Source organism: Adiantum capillus-veneris, chromosome 10, assembly GCF_014529385.1.
Source record: "Adiantum capillus-veneris isolate H3 chromosome 10, ASM1452938v2, whole genome shotgun sequence".
In the NCBI taxonomy this organism is placed as follows: Eukaryota; Viridiplantae; Streptophyta; class Polypodiopsida; order Polypodiales; family Pteridaceae; genus Adiantum; species Adiantum capillus-veneris.
In genome coordinates, this window is record NC_140940.1 from 94,544,200 (window position 1) to 94,561,028 (window position 16,829).

General features: G+C 43.0%; 1 pseudogene across 1 annotated transcript; it reads left to right on the forward strand.

The window, feature by feature from the left end:
* Positions 1–418: 418 nt before the first annotated feature.
* Positions 419–2,778, forward strand: LOC147449278 (uncharacterized; annotated as a pseudogene). The gene is made up of 2 exons (XR_015189535.1): positions 419–554; positions 1,147–2,778. The product of XR_015189535.1 is annotated as an uncharacterized LOC147449278 (transcript).
* Positions 2,779–16,829: the final 14,051 nt, after the last annotated feature.

Sequence of the window (16,829 nt, forward strand, 5' to 3'; positions counted from 1 at the left end):
GGCCATGAAAGCTTGCCGGGACTACAGAGCAAAAGGACGCTGAAGGAGCTCAGCTCGCATGGAACCAAAGAAGGGAGGCGAGGGTGGCCATACTAAGCAGGGGTTGAGGGCCGCAAGCTTGACAGAGGGAGAGGAGGTGGGGCTGGCCAGTAGCGAGGCACACTTGAGGAGGTAGAGAAAGGGTTCTCTAAGCCAAACCCAGAAAGCACAAATAGGGGCGCCAACAAGCAACCAAGGGCATCTGCAGAAGCTTTAAGGGGCAGCCATCTTGGCGTGAGCAGGAGGATAAGGCCGAGAAACCACTCAAGGAGGAGGACCTTTGGAACAGCACGAAGGAGGTGAGCATGGCAGGGTGTCACATGCAGTAGCCGGAAAAGAAGGCCAAGGTGAAGAGAAAGGCCGAGATCTGTCCAGCTACAAGTTGGGGTAATCATGACGAGCGGGGGAGTTCGGCCGTGAGTAGAAGAGAAGTACGGCCAGTAGAACTGCTTTGAGAAAGCTTTGAAGGAGATTGCCAGTGCGAAGAGGATCAATTAGCTGCACGAAGCATCTTGGTATGAAGCCTGCAAATATCGAATTCGCCATCATTGTGTTTGATTGTGTTTATGTGATACATAGTGGGATTGTCTTTTTCGTCGAGTTTGCCATCAATTTCATTTGCATCTCATGTTTTGTCATATACCCGTGGTAGCGGTGGCTCCGGGTTTGTGTGTGTGTGTGTGTGCAAAGAGGGAGGGAAAGATATTGTGCGGTCAAACTATATGTGTGGTCGAGGCGTGTGTCGCCTCTCTGCGTGAGTGTGTTTACAGAGTTGGGATGAGTGCATGCATCGGTGGGTACAAGTGTGGGATGGTGAGTTGTCGACAAGTGTTTGCGGTTATGGTCAACTATGTGTAGCCGTGATTGTTCGAAGGTGGTTTGTACTATGAAGATTGGCAGATAGTGCCCATTTGTATGTGATTCTGTGTGGTTAGGGGTGCGGGTTAATCTCGGGGCTAAAGAGAGGCAAGCTTGGGGTGTCCTGGGTTTGTTCCTACTTCCCCCTTTCCATCAGTGGTGCCCCCACTGAGGAGCTACTGATTGCTTCTTGGTGAAATCGAAGACGGTGTCGCGGTTTGAAGAGCAGGATTTTTTCGACTTTTACAGGTGCTAAAGATGCTGAGGTTTGGCTACAAGACTACGGCCTTCTTTTGTTGGACAGCGGCTTGTCAAGAGAAGAGGGAGTGGCCCAAGCTTTCCTGCTCCTGGTTCATGGAAAAGCAAAGATATGGTACAAGGGCTTGCAAGCTAAAGAAAAACAGGATTGGAGCACATTGGAAGCGGCATTCGGAAGCCGATATGTGGCCAACATGTAGTGGAGTGAAGTGAAGCACATGATGGACAACCTAAAGCAAAGCCTTGATTGTGATTTCCGAGAATTCGTGTGGGAGTTCGAGGCCATATGGAGCAAGTTGGTTAAGGTAACTACTATAGAGAATGCAGATTTTTTTAAGATGACCAAGTTTGTGGACTACTTGCATGTAAAAGTGCAGAATAAAGTCGAGATAGATGGATCGTGCACGTACGAGGAGGCAGTAGCCTATGTGCAAAGCAGGACAAAGAAGGTTTTAAAGAAGCAACATGCAAAGCAGGTTTTGGCGAGTCCATGGGTGCCAAGGTCAATTGCTAGGGAAGAGCTTCAGGTAATCCGACCCTTTGTTGATGCACATGTGGTAGCAGCGGATAGGCGTGATGACAGAGTAGAGACTATACCGTGTGGGCCTATGAGGCCTCAGTAGCTGCAGAGAGGAGTCTACCGAGTACCACCTGATGTGCTTGACCAAGTGACTTTTGAAAAGCAAGCAATGGAAAAGATAGTTGAAGTGCCAAAGCCAGTGAGTCTTGTGGAGAAAGCCGAGGTGTATTCGAGCTATAGCAGTGCCTTGGATACGGACAGCACATGGGAAACGGAGTCTGGTTTATCAAGATATGAGACATATGATGTTATGCATGTTGATAAGGTGGTCAAAGAGCAACAGATTGCAGGTGAAGAGATTCTGTGTGGACCAGGGGGTTGGGAAACCCTCTCTCTTGCCTTGTAATGGTAAGGCCATGTTGACTGAAGAAGAGTGCTTCCATGAAGTAGACTGGGGGTTCGATGATCTAGTGGTCGATGTAGATGACGACTCATAGGCTTTGGTTGCTAAACCTATGGTGAGAATACAAGGTATGCAAGGATTTTTGCCTTTTCTAGTGCTGTTTGAAGGGACTACAGGTGAAGGTATGCTGGTGTTTGCTTTGGAGGATCAGTTACCGCAGGTGGATGCCATGTTGTTGAAGGAAATGTTGTTGAAGGTTGCTATGCAAGTGCCTCTACGCCAATTGCTACAGGTTATCTTGTTTGAAGACAATCATGCTATGGTGAGCTCTCTAGCCGATGGCGAGTTGGTTTCATGTGAGAAGTCGGTCCCCCCGATTAACTAATCCTTATTACAATCATGTCTATAGAGATTTATGAGACCAAAATTCTCTCTCTAGCCCCCTCTTGTAGGGCTCGTCCCCTCCTTGTAGGGATAGTTGTTGACTTTGTGGAACACCTTACCCTCAAGCACCTTAGTCCGCAAGCATGACAAAGCACCTCAATCTTGGGTAATGTTCCCACAAGCATCTCAAGCTCCCTAGTCGGCAAGCACGACAAGCACCTCAAGCATCTTAGTCAACAAGCATGACAAGCGCCTGAAGCACCTTAGTCATCAAGCACGACAAGCACCTCAAGTATCTTAGTCATCAAGCACGACAACCACCTCAAGGTTGGGTCACATTCCCACCTCAAGCTCAGCCCTAGCTTACCTAAGGTTAAAGGACTTTTTAACACTCCCCATGGTGAGATAGATCTGTAAGCACATGTCTACATTCTAACCCTTGTTCCCGTTTATTCTCCCACATTAAATGATCAATTTAATATGAGAAAATTATTTGGGTTGGTTAGATATTAGATTTTATGATATTACCTCTCCCTTGAAATCATAGTCGTCCTTTCTTATGAGGTAGAAGAGATAAAGCCTTAGTCGTTAGTCAATCTGGCTTAGCGGGTAGAGGATCCCCTTTTTACCCGACGACGTCTTTCCAAGATAGATTACTAATCCATTTGGTGCTTGTGAGACATAGCTACACAAGCATGTCTGCTCTTTAGTCCATTTGATTCTCCCAAGTAGAGTGATAAATTCTACTTGGTGTTTGAGAGACGTCATCATCACAAACATGATTCTAAGTATGCAAACTACTAAAATTTGTGCATAATAAAAAGAGAGAACTAGTCTTATAAGACAAAAACATTGGTCATTTAAAAGAAATTTGTACATTTGCTTACTCTAATGTAGCATTGTAAGCATTGACAAGGTTCATACTATCCTTGAGTTGTATTCCTTGCATCCATCTAGCATCTTCAAAAGGATAATTTTGAACTTAATAAGATACTGTCGGATAATCTTACCATGTTGTAGTACCTTGTCTTCATGCTGCCAAAGGATATCTTTGGGTTGTAGCACCTCTTCTTGGCCTTCGGTCTCGAGAGGGTCTTCAATAATTGGTTCACTTGGTGGCTCTCCTTTGTAGGGCTTAAGTAGGCTTACATGAAAAGCATTGTGTATGAGCCAATAGTTGGGCAACTTGAGTTGATAAGCCATCTCATTGACGGGTTCAAGATTTGGAAAGGACCATAGTATCTTTTTGGTAGTTTAGCATAATACTTTTGATGGCCTGTAGGATTTTTCTACGTCGTTTGCCTCAATCAAGCCTTGGAAAACTTAAGTAATACCCAATCATTTTCTTTGAACGTTAAGACCCTTTTTCACTTGTTAGCAACAGCTTTTTTCCTTTGTTGAGAGATGGATATAGCCTCCTTAATCTTTTGGAAAGATTCTTGTAGGTCATGGCTATACTTATCGGCAACGAAGATCTTCCCATGTACTTTAAGTAGCAAGGGAATTTAGGTCTTCCCTCAATGATTTCAAAAGGTGCTTTATCCATAGAAGTATGTATAGTATTATTGTACGCATACTCTACAAGAGGTAAGTACTTTTCTCATTGTGAGCGTTGATCTACTTCTGTAACATAAGTCTTTTAGTAGATCGAGTATCGTAAGATTGGCTATCTCACTTTGGCCGTCCATTTGTGGGTGACAGACCGAAGAGAAATCCAATCTTGTACCTAGATTTTCAAAGAGACCTTTCGAGAAATTACTAGTCATTCTAGGATCTCTATCTAACACGATAAATGTTGGTAATCGATGGTGTTTGAAAATCTGAGATGTGAAGAAAGTTGCCATTTGGTGTGCCTTAATAGTCTTTTTGACAGGAATGAAGTGTGCTTGCTTGCTAATCCTGTCGACTATTGTGCATATTCCTGTATTCCCATGGATAGACTTGGGTAATCCAAAGATGACATCCATGGATATACTCTCCCATGGTGAATTTGGGATAGGCAATTGATGGAGTAATCCAGATTGCTTCCCTCTATCATACTTGGTCTTTTGGCATACTACACGTTTTGAAACATACTATTGTATGTCCACTTTCATGATAGGCCAATAGAAATATGTTTCTACTCCTCGAAGAGTAGGTTGAATTCCTCTCTGCCTTGCATAGGGAGGGGCATGGGGTTCATAGATGACTTTCTCACGAAGGGAGTGGGTAACACATACCCTATTACCTTGGAGAAGATAACCATCCTGCAAGGTGAATGGTTCCTCTTTCTTCTTCAAAGCAAGGGCTGACATTATGTCTCTAAAGTTAGGGTCAGTATCATACTCATCTGTCATGGAAGATAGATCATTGTGAGTTGATATAGACATCGCATTAAGTTTTGGTCATCCGCTGTGAAAGTGCATCGACCACTTTGGTTGTGCTTACCAGCAATGTGAGCAAAATGAAAATTAAATTGGAAAAGAAAAATTTTCCACCTCATTTGTTTCTCAAAAAGCCTAGTTTGCATCATGAAGTACTTGAGACTTTGATGGTCTGTTCGTAAAATGAATGGAGTCCCCAATAAATAGTGCTTTCATGTGTCTAGGGCATGTAGAATAGCTAAAAGCTCTTTCTCATAAATGCCTAAGACGCGTTCATCCGTATTGAGCCTTCGGCTCTCATATGCTATGACATGCCCTTCTTGAAGCCAGACTGCTCCAAGGCAATCACCACAAGCATCACATTGGACCTTGAATGGCTTTGAGAGATCCGAAAGCATGAGGATTGATTGGGAGGTAAGCTTCTCTTTAAGCTTTTCAAAAGCATTTTTCTCCTTAGAAGTTCATGAATACTTAATTATATTCTTTGTTAAGCCATGTAATGGTCCTGCTATTTGAGAAAATTTAGCTATGAAGAGTCTATAGTATGCAAACATACCAATAAAGCTTCTTACCTCATGTGGATTCCTTGAATTAGGCTATGATTTTATTACCTCTAGCTTCGATGCATCCATACAGATACCACCTTGAGAGATAATATGACCTAAGTAATGAATCTCTTGAAGGAAAAATTTGATTTTCTTTTGGTTGAGAAAAAGCTTGTTCTCCCTTGATGCTTGAAAAATCACTTGGAGATGTTTCTTGTGTTCCTCCAAGTACTTGGAGTAGATGATGATATCATTAAGGAACACTCCAGTGAATTTACAATAGGCTCTATAGATTTTCTCCATTAATCAATTGAACGTGGCCGGTGCGTTAGTCAAGCCAAAAGGCATGACTAAATATTCATAAAGACCAAACATTGTGCGAAACGTGGTCTTTAGGATATCTTCATCCACTATCCTTATTTAATGATAGCCACTTTTAAGGTCAATCCTACTGAAGGAGGTAGAGCCTTGTAGCTTATCAAACAGATGGTCTACCCGAGGCACAAAAAATCTGTTTTTGATAGTGATATAGTTTAGTGCTTAATAGTCCACACACATACGGTATGTACCATCTTTCTTTTACACTAAAAGGACTAGAGAATAGAAGGGAGAGGAGCTAGGCCTCACCGTCCCTTTGTCAACCAATTCTTGCAATTGCCTCATGGTCTCCTATTGTTCAGCTTGGGAAACTCGATAAGGAGGCTTGTTAGGTGGTGAGCTTCCTAGTAGGATCTCAATTCAATGTTCATCATCCCCTCATTTTGGAGGTAAGTCGATAGGGATATCATCGATGAACACGTCTTGGAATCCTTTCAAAAAATTAGACAAGTATAACTCTTCTTGATTCCTACCATTTACATTTGATGAAACATTAGGACCTTTAGGGACTCTTTGAGAAAAATCATGTACGTGAAAATAAAGCTCTTCATTGATTTATCAAAAGTAGGAGGATTTACAAGTGGTATAGTACGACCAGACTCACTAGCATCTATATACATGCTCTTTCCTCTGTAGGTGAAGTAGATTCTCCTTCCAAGGAACTTCATGCTGGCAGCCATGAGGTTGAACCATGGTGCCCCTAGGATAGCATCCTCATGTTGGAGAGGAGAGATAAAGAAGTCTTCTTTGTTGACATTGGACATGAAGCCTCAACTTTCCAATCAAGGGAGTAACAGAGGCTTGACCTGTTGGAATTAGGGTTGCAGATTTACTTAGTGTGCAATGGAAAGATAGATAGCCCTAGCGTGATGGGCGTATATACAATGTTCGTGGGAAAAAACCTCCTAAAGAGGAAAAAAATGCCCCGGTGGTCCTAGTGTGTTCACACACACCACTACCACATGTATATGGTAACAAATCCCCCCTGGAGTGATGCGGTGAACGAGAGCTGGCACATGAGTAAAGGGAAGTACCATGCCCTGAGGACATGATCAGTCCACAAAGGGGAGTAAGCCCAAAGCTTTGCGAAAAGCTTCAAGATTCTCATGAGACAATGCCTCTGTGAAAAGATCTGCAAGGTTGTCATGTGTTGGCACATAAGCCAAGCTGATCTCTCCTACTGAGAGCCTCTCCCTGACATAATGGTAATGCATCTCAATGTGCTTTGTGCGAGCATGAAAAACTAGGTTCCTCGCAACTGCCAATGCACTCTGACTATCAGTGTAGATAGTGTTGGCAGTGTCCTGTCCAACACCCAAATCAGCCATAAGGCGTCTGAGCCATACACACTCAACCGTAGCTGTGAAGACTGCCATGTACTCAGCCTCACAACTGGAAGTGGCCACAGTAGGTTGCTTCTTGCTCAACCATGATATACATGAACTGCCAAGCATGAAACAAAAACCACTTGTGGACACTCGCGTGTCAAAACAACCAGCCCAATTTCAGTCCGAAAAAGCATGTAAGTCTGACGGCAATGATCCCCCCTTGGGATAAAACAAGCCAAGATGTAAAGTGCGACTAAGGTAGCAGAAAATCCTCTTGACAGCCTGCCAATGCTTCGACCCTGGGCTATGCATAAATCTGCTGACCTGTGAGACTGCAAACTGCATATCCGGCCTCGTGTTGCGTACATAAATGAGGCAGCCAACAGCAGTTTGATAAAGAATGACATCGGTAGGATTGCCAGCATCATGTAGACTCAACTTCAAACTTGTTTCCATGGGAGTGGCAATAGGTTTGAAATCCTCAAGTCCAAACTTACATAGCAATGTCTCTATGTAACTTTTCTGACACAAGGCAATACCACCATCACACTGCTTAAACTGTATACCCAAGTAGTGATGCAACAGCCTCAAATCTTTCATCTTGAAAGTAGCATTCAAATCAGCCTTAAATTCAGCAATATGTCTCTCATTTGCTCCAGTGATCAGCAAATCATCAACATAAAGAACCACAATGAGAATTACATCACCCTCACGCTTTACATACAATGTGCTTTCTGTTGGACTGTTACGAAAGCCTTGTTTGACCAAATGAGTGTCAGCTTTCTCATAACAAGCACGATGATATTGCTTCAACCCATACAAAGCCTTGCTACATTTGCACACTTTGTCCTCTTGTCCTTTTATGACAAAACCACGAGGCTGCGTTACATAAACTTCCTCAAATATGTCACCATTCAAGAAAGCAGTAACAATGTCCGATTGATGTATATCCCAACCAAAATGAGCTGCCAATGCACATAGAAAACGCACAGTAGTCATACGATAAGTGGGAGCAAAAGTCTCTTCATAATCAGTGCCTTTTTGCTGTGCATAACCCCCGGGGCGGTCACTTTTTAGAATGTGTATGATATCACGTGAGTTAACTGGAGAGGATTATTAAAAGACCAAAATGTATAAAAATGCATACATACAGAGGGGGGTGGGGGTTTTTTAAATAGGCTCACAGTGTAAGTATAGTATGTATATTGGGGTATTATTAATTACCTCTTGAATGCATGTGATATAGGGGTCTTTTGATAAGAGACTGCCCCAGGGCATAACCCTTTGCAACAAGTCGAGCCTTATGGCGATCAATCTCACCATCCAGCTTGCGTTTTAACTTGTAACCCATTTCGTACCAATGGCCTTTTTGCCAGGAGGCAAATCACATAAAGTCCATGTGTCATTTTCTATAAGTGCATCATATTCTGATTGCATGGCAGTCGTCCAATTTTCTGAATTATATGCTTCATCAAAAGACAGAGGCTCTTCAACATCATGTAAGCTAGACACAGCCAAAGCATAACAATCCGATGCATAAGATGCATGGCAAGAGCCTGAACGAGTACGACTAGACAAAGGTGCATCCAATTTACTGTCACGCAAAGTGTGCACCAGCCATTTTGGCATACCTCTAGCCTGCTCAATTTCAGCCCTTTCCTCATCAAGTACATCATGTACATCTCCATCAGTAATAGGCTGATCTACAACATTTTCAAAAACCCCATAGGCTGTACATTTGCCTCATTGGAACTTACATTCGTATTTCCACCACTGAAAAGAGGCAAGAAAGTGTCATAAATATCCTATGAGCTTACATTATTGTCTCTAGTACATGACAGTAAGGGCTGAACAGAATCTTCCACAAACACTACATCCCGTGAAACGAGAATACGTTTTGTTTGCAGATTATATAACCTGTAACCTTTGATTTCAGCACTATAACCAACAAAAATACATTTGACAGCCTTATCATCCAATTTTCTGCGCTGCACTTGTGGCACCAAAGCATATGCCAAACAGCCAAAAACACGCATGTGCTCAATAAAAGGCTTTCTATCATGCCATGCTTCATATGGAGTAATAGACTGCAAAACTTTTGTAGGACACCTGTTAAGTACATAAGTGGCACACATGATGGCCTCAAGCCAAAAATAATGCGACAAAGCTTGACTTTTGACCATACATCCTGCCATTTCTGTCAGTGACCTGTTTTTCCTCTCAGCAACACCATTTTGCTGAGGTGTATAAGGCACTATACATTCGTGTTTTATCCCATGACTAGCCAGAAATGCATTAAATTCATGAGACATATACTCCCCCCCTCGATCGAAACGGAGGGTGTCCATAGTACATTTCGAGACATTTTCAGCCATAGCAAGAAATTGTTTGAAGCACATAAAAACTTTGGACTTCACTTTAAACAGAAATACCCATGCATGCCTGGAGTAATCATCAATGAAAGTCACGAAGTACAGGTAATTGCCCAAGGACGGAGTTTGCATGGGCCCACAAACATCACTATGCACAAGCTGCAACCTGCATGTGGCCCGAACGCTACCATCCTTTGGAAATTTAGAACGCTGCATCTTACCCAAAATACAGCCTTCACAAACATATTTGACAGGTGCTTCAAGAGGCAGCAAAGAAGCAACCATATCAGATTTCTGCAAACGTAGCAAACTGGCAAAATTCCGATGACCAAAATGTGCATGCCAAAGTTTTGCATCTGAAATAGCCCTTGAATCTGCAACAACATTTGCAAAATTTTGTCCACACTTGTCATACAAAGTGAGCTTATATAGCCCACAGCACAAAAGCCCAGATGCAACAATTTCATCACCAAAATTGAGATCATGAACTGTACATCTATCATCCACAAATTTGACTACAAGTCCAAGTCTAGCAAGTGCGGATACAGACAAGAGATTCTTCTTGATCGCAGGTACATAAAGTGCATCAACAAGTGTGAAGGAGTTGCCATTAGCAGCAGTGAGCACAATCTTTCCAACTCCCTGAACTAGATAAGAGGCGTTGTTGGCACAAGTGACTGAATTCCCATGAGGGACAAACTTGAGAGAGGTAAACAATTCACGATGTGAGGTAATGTGCTTTGTAGCACCACTGTCAAAATACCACACATGTGAGTCTGCAGCAGCTGACAAGCATGCATCATAGACAGCAGGATTGTAAGTGCACTCTGCGCTAAAAGCCCATTCTGCATCAACATCAGCATTACAGTCTCCTTTCACAGAAGACTCAACAATGGCTGCATTTGTAGTGGAACCAGCATTTGCAGTGGAACCACCCTCTTTCTTCTTAGCCTCTTTGGCCTTCAACTTAGGACATGACTTGATCAAGTGATCATTAGCTTTACAATAATGGCAACGCATCTTCTTTTTGCTTGTATCACCAGAATTTCCAGACGAATTGCTGCCAGCAGAAGCATTAGGAACAGAATTTTTGCCACTCGCAGCAGAACCATAAGAAGTGGCTGCATTGCTGTTACCACCCTTTCTTTGAGAAGCAATAAAATCCTGTTCAACTGCACGCTACCTAGTCCTGTTTTTTGGAAAGTGACTTTTGCAACACCAATGTGCATAATGCATCAAACTTGACAACTTCAAGATTTCCTTGGGTCATAAGTCTCCAAGTACTAGCAAAAGTCTGGTAAGAATCTCGTAAGGCATCAAGAACAGTCTGCACTAGGGAACTGTCTTAAATGAATTCACCTGCAGAAATGAGTTGCTCATTGATATCCTTATCACTAGCAAGGAAAGTGTCCATATCATCTTCCTCATGCATAATCTTCGACTCCAGCTCTTTACGCAGCAAAGCAATTTTAGCCTCATTGCGACTTGCATAAAGACTAGCTAGAATATCCCAAGCCTGTTTTGCAGATTTCGCTGAACGGATGTGAGGAACAATGGTGCGCTTCACAGACAACGCAATCAATGCATGAGCCTGCGCATCCTTAACATCCCAACAAGCTTGTTCTGCCGTAGGCAAAACAACTCTAACAGCAACAATCCTTGGAGCAAGACCTACAACATTCTCAGAACTAGGACGTACATCAATGCCCTGCACAATGTTCCAGACGCCCTTTGATACAAGAACATATTGCATCATATAAGCCCACATAGGGTAATTGTCCCCATCCAACCTGTCCTCAACAGCAAACATCTTGAACACATCTGTGTTGTTGTTGTCAGCCATGGTAAATGTTGCACCGGATGTGAAAACTGCCCGAAAATAGGAGAAACAGAGCGGGAACAACACGTGCTATATAGCACAAACCGTAGAAGACTGTAAGGAACCTGTTATGGAAAAAACGGCACAAAATGACGAAATAGCCTGTGCAGTACTACCTATAGTGGAAGTGGAGGCCGAAATGAGCCCGAATAAAAAATCTGAGCAGACCAAGCTCTACGAGCGATCCGAAAGTATTTGTCGACCTGCGAATGCTCGCCAAAGCTCACTGAAATCGGAGAAAGTGAGCAGGCGTGTACTGGAGCAGCTGACGACTAAGCCCGGGAGGATGCAACCTACTCTGATACCAATTGTTGGAATTAGGGTGCAGAGAAACGCACACAGCTTGGAGAAGACGAAGGAAGCTCAAGGCACACAATAGAGAGTGTGTTACTTAGTGTGCAATGGAAAGATGGATAGCCCTAGAGTGATGGGCGTATATACAATGTACGGGGGGAAAAACCTCCTAAAGTGGGAAAAAATGCCCCGGCGGTCCTAGTGTGTTCACACACATCACTACCACATGTATACGGTAACATGAACGTCCCTTGAAAGAAACTTCAGTAGTTACAGCATCTCCCATCTCGAAAGCGTGAATGCCCAACTTGGTGGCCAACCCGTTGATATGAAGTTGTGAGTAGAGCTAGGGTCAAACAAGATGAAGGCATCATGCTATCTTACCTTTACCCAAGCATAGGAGAGAGGTGATCCTTTGCAATGAGTATCCTCTTTTGAAGCTTTGATGGTGGAAGATCTAGGAGTCTCATTGCGAGCATTTCTCTTGGGGCGAGAATGATAGCCATGTGCTTGCTCCCCACACTTAAAACACTTATGGTCCTTGCGAAAAGATTCAAGCTCTTCAGGAGAGAGTTTATTTTTACCTTTGTAAACTCCCTTCTCCTTGGACCGATTCTTGTTGATGTTATTGGAATTGCCTTGGGAAGAATTTTGGACATTGGTTTTGACATTCCGTCTAGCCCCTTGTTGGAAATTGATATGCGAAGCAACCATGGTGTGGTGGAATACTTCACTGATAGAACCAAGCCATTGAGAGTTGACATATTTGGCCATCTCTTCAGGTAATCCCACACAGAATTGTTGCTTTTGCTCAGCAAAGTCTATCTTTTGAAAGACAGTAGCCTTGAGATGTAAATCCCAAAACTTGTCTACATACTTGTGGATAGACTCATGAGAGAGAAGCTTCAAACTGCACCATTTGGTAAGCACTTTGTCCTTTGCATCGCTTGCAAGGAATTGCTTCATGATGGACGTAGAGTTTTCCATGTCTTTGGGGCTTCTCCATTGCCACGAAGGCTAGCCCACCATTGACGAGCCGATTTTTAGAAGTTCATAGCTACATGGCATAGCTTGGAGGACTCCGTGAAGCCCTCGTCTCCAAAGGCCGGATCCAATTGTTGGATGAAGTCCAATACTTTGTCGGTGGCACCAAAGGTGCCATCATAGGTGAGAAAAGAGATACTCTTTCCTCCCTCTTTGAACTTCTTGAGCTCTTCTGAACTTTGCCATGCAGGGTATGATTTGAAATGTCCTCCCCTCTTGTATTCTCTAGGAGAATAGCCATAGATTTCATTGGAAGAGGAGGGAGGTGAAGAAGAAGGAGAAGAGGGTGACCTCTTTCTTTCCCTCTTCTTCCTTTATTTCCTCTCTTCCCTTTTGGAGTGACGAGAAGAAGGATTGTGGGTTGATCGTTTCCTCTTGGGAGGAGTTGGCCATCGTCTAGACCACCGTCTTCGTGGAGCCATATCTTCAGAGGAAAAAGTTTTATTACTTTCTTGCTCTTTGGATTCATCCTCTCATATGGGAGAGAGTCTTCTTTTGGGGGTCTCTTCAAGAGGACTCCTAAGCTCTCTCTCCTCTTGGAGAGGAAGAGAAATCCCATAAGCACGAAGTTGTTGAGTAACTTCAGCTTGCAAAGCAGGGTTGCCCATAGCTTATTGCAACCTAGTAACAAGATAATTGAAAAACATGGGGGCATCATCATTAGCACCTTCATGTGCAAAGTCAAAGTTATCAATGTTCATTCTACTCTCTTGATTATTGTCAGCCATGTTAACAAATGTTGAGTACTTGATTAATGTATGCTTTGGCAATTTAAAACCTTAGTTCCTACTCCTCTTAGCCTTTGAAAATCGGCTCTTAAGTATCTACACCCATGGCTCGAATTGGTTAATTATAGAGAGTAGAGGAGTAGGTCTAATATTGCAGAGTTGTCGAGGGATAGCTCCTTTCAGACTTCTTATGGATCAATAATGGTTAAGCCATAGGCTATTCTAAAAAGACTCCATTATTAAGACCAAAGCTCCCAAGGCACCATATTCCACATAGTGGGCTCAACAAAATCGATACTAGATCCCAGTCCCACTTACCCTAATATAATTAACAAAATCAACCATTAATAGGCTACTTAAGGACCTCTCTTCTTAAGCAAGAAAAGAGAAAACAAATGCTCTGATACCAATGTAATGGAAATGGCCTATGAACTTTGAGAGTAGCGGAATTAGGAAATTAAAGAAAGTAGTTTTGTGAGAATAATTGTGAGCATAGAGGGTGAATTTTATTGATGGTAGCAGCATAAACATAGTATTTAGTTAACTTGGCATGAACAATACTTTTGCAAGAGAGAGAGTTTAGAGAACATGACAACAATTGAGGACCAAATATATGTGGAGCCGTTCCCCCCTCCAATAGGCATTTGTATTATAGATTCTCCCATCAAGAGAGACTTGGTACATTACAATCTTTCTGTTCCTTGTGACCTAGGTGATGCAATGAAGATGGAAAGCTTCATGCATCATGAGCATAACATGAACTTTACAAAAAGCATTAACTATCCCAAGGTCTCAAACACTTTTGAAGGTGGAGAGAGCTAGCGGGGACTGAGGGTAGGGAAGAGGGAGAAGAAGCATTCCATAGAAGAATGAAATAGTTCCTCACTTATTATCACTCTTCTTTCTAGCATACATAATAGCATAGTAATGAAGATGGATAAGATGGCAATCTTAAGCATTGAAGCATGTCTCTTGGTTGGATTTGCATTCCATAGCCAAGAGTGTTGGTGTAGGGTCTCAACTTCTCTACTAGCTTGGAGAAGGCGATGGAGCTCTTGCACTTTGCACTTCACACCATGAGAGTGTGTGTGAGTGTGTGGGAGAGTATACCCCCCAAGGTAGCCCCCTTCTTGCTTTGGTCGACCCCCCCTTGTAGCTCAAGCTTGAAGCTCGTTTGGACCCCTACAAGATAGGCCAATCACATGCAAGATGCATTATAAGCAACAAGTGTAGTCTTGGGACAAGTGTCCCCCTTTCCCCTTTGAGAGACAGGACTTGATAAATGCAAAAACAACTAATTAAATCTACTAAATTATCATTGGACCCCTTGGGAGGCTAACCAATAGGCTTTAGGCACACCATGAGGGAAACATGAGGAGGAACTTGACAAGTGTCATATATGTTTTCTTTGTACCAAGCTTGCCTTGTGTGAGGGTGTGTATGTTCTCTCTCTAGTCCCCCTCTTGTAGGGCTCGCCCCCTCCTTGTAGAGATAGTTGTTGATTTTGTAGAACGCCTTACCCTCAAGCACCTTAGTTAGCACGCATGACAAAGCACCTCAAGCTTGGGTAATGTTCCCACAAGCATCTCAAGCTCCCTAGTCGGCAAGCATGACAAGCACCTCAAGCATCTTAGTCAGCAAAGCACGACAAGCACCTCAAGCACCTTAGTCATCAAGCACGACAAGCACCTCAAGCTTGGGCTAGGTTCCTACCTCAAGCTCAGCCCTAGCTTACCTACGGTCTACGATCAAAGGACTTTTTATCACTAATCTTTGGAGGTCTACAATGAAGCTAACCCTAAGGTATTTTAAGCTCCATTGGGTAGCCTTGCTCTTTGACAGACCATCTCTGATTTGGACCCCTTTACCATTGGCCCCATGGTGAGATAGATCTGTAAGTACATGTCTATATTCTAACCCTTGTTCTCGTTTATTTTCCCACATTAAATGATCAGTTTAATATGAGAAAATCATTTGGGTTGGTTAGATATTAGATTTTATGACAAAATTAGACACAAATTGGCAATTGAGGGAAACTAGTGCATTACGTAGTGTGTATGCAATTCCCGATAGTTTGTAACATGCAAAAATAATGGGGCAAATGTTTGATTTGTGACTTTAAGGGATCCTTCAACACAAAAATGTCGATGTTTTTTGATGAATTGTGGAACCAATTTTGGTGTCAACTGTGGGTGTTTAAAGGGATTTTTCAGCCACATTTTGAGCTTAATTTTACACGAATGCAAGAGAACTTAAATGATTGAAAATGGTGTATGACATTGTAGAGATAGAATTTTGCAAATTGATTGTGAAGTCCTGTAAGGACTCATTTTGAGTAGTGGTGTTGTGAGTCTTGATCGTTCTTGGAAGAAAACTCGTCACTAACTTGATGCCACTTGCTCTCACCACCGCGAACCCAAACTTTTCCGGTGAGGCTCACACCCTACTTACTCCCTCTCACTACCTTTCTCTTGGAAAATCCTTTGTTCTACTCATTCAATACACAACTTTGATCTCCGGAACTCACTTTCCCTTCTTTGCGCTTGTTGATTGTGAGAACCATTTCTTACTGAGATTTTCCAAACAAAAGAAAAACAATTGAAATTATGGGAGGCTGGACACTCCTTAGAATTCCACATTCATCCTTGATTTCTTGGCCCTTGCTCACACGCCCACTTTGGCACTATTTTTGTTGCGTTGACACATGGTACGTCAATGGTAAAAGCAAACTCCACACACACATTCTTTTGATCCACTTGTGCTGGCAGCAAAAAAAACACACACACTAACTGGTAACTGACTAGCATGGGCCCTCACCTTTCTGTGCGCTTTGTCTTGCCTGTTGATTGTATAATCGGCTGGCCTTTTTTTGTCTCGCATGCCCTCACCCAAGAGCCTTGTCAATTCTATTGCTCACGGCCTAATAGAGTTACCCGTAGGTTGTACGCATCACATCGTGTGTCCTCCTCAAAATGGGCAGTCCCCACCCCACACTTACCCACAATCTTTGTCGGCCTTTGATGCAAGCCAAACCATCCTCACACACACACACACGCCCAGGCTCAAAGACTCTCCCTTGGTGGCTCTTGTTGCTACAAATCAGCGCACCCACACACTCACACACATCGGACTCTCATTCCTCGCCTTTGCTACTGAGTCTATGCCAAGTTTCAATCGCGTCTCTCTCGCTACTTTTGAAAACTGAGCTGCGCATCTCCTGTTACCAAATGCAGTGCAAGACAAAACACGCACACCGTTTGCGTCATTATTGGATCACTCGATGCCGCCCCTGGTCACGCTTCGGTCTTCAAAGTTGAGCACACACACACACACACACACACACACACACACACAAAGCCATGTTCCCTATCTCCTCCTATCTCTCTCCTAGCTCACTGCAGCCCACTCGAGCATAGCAAACATAAAAACATAATCT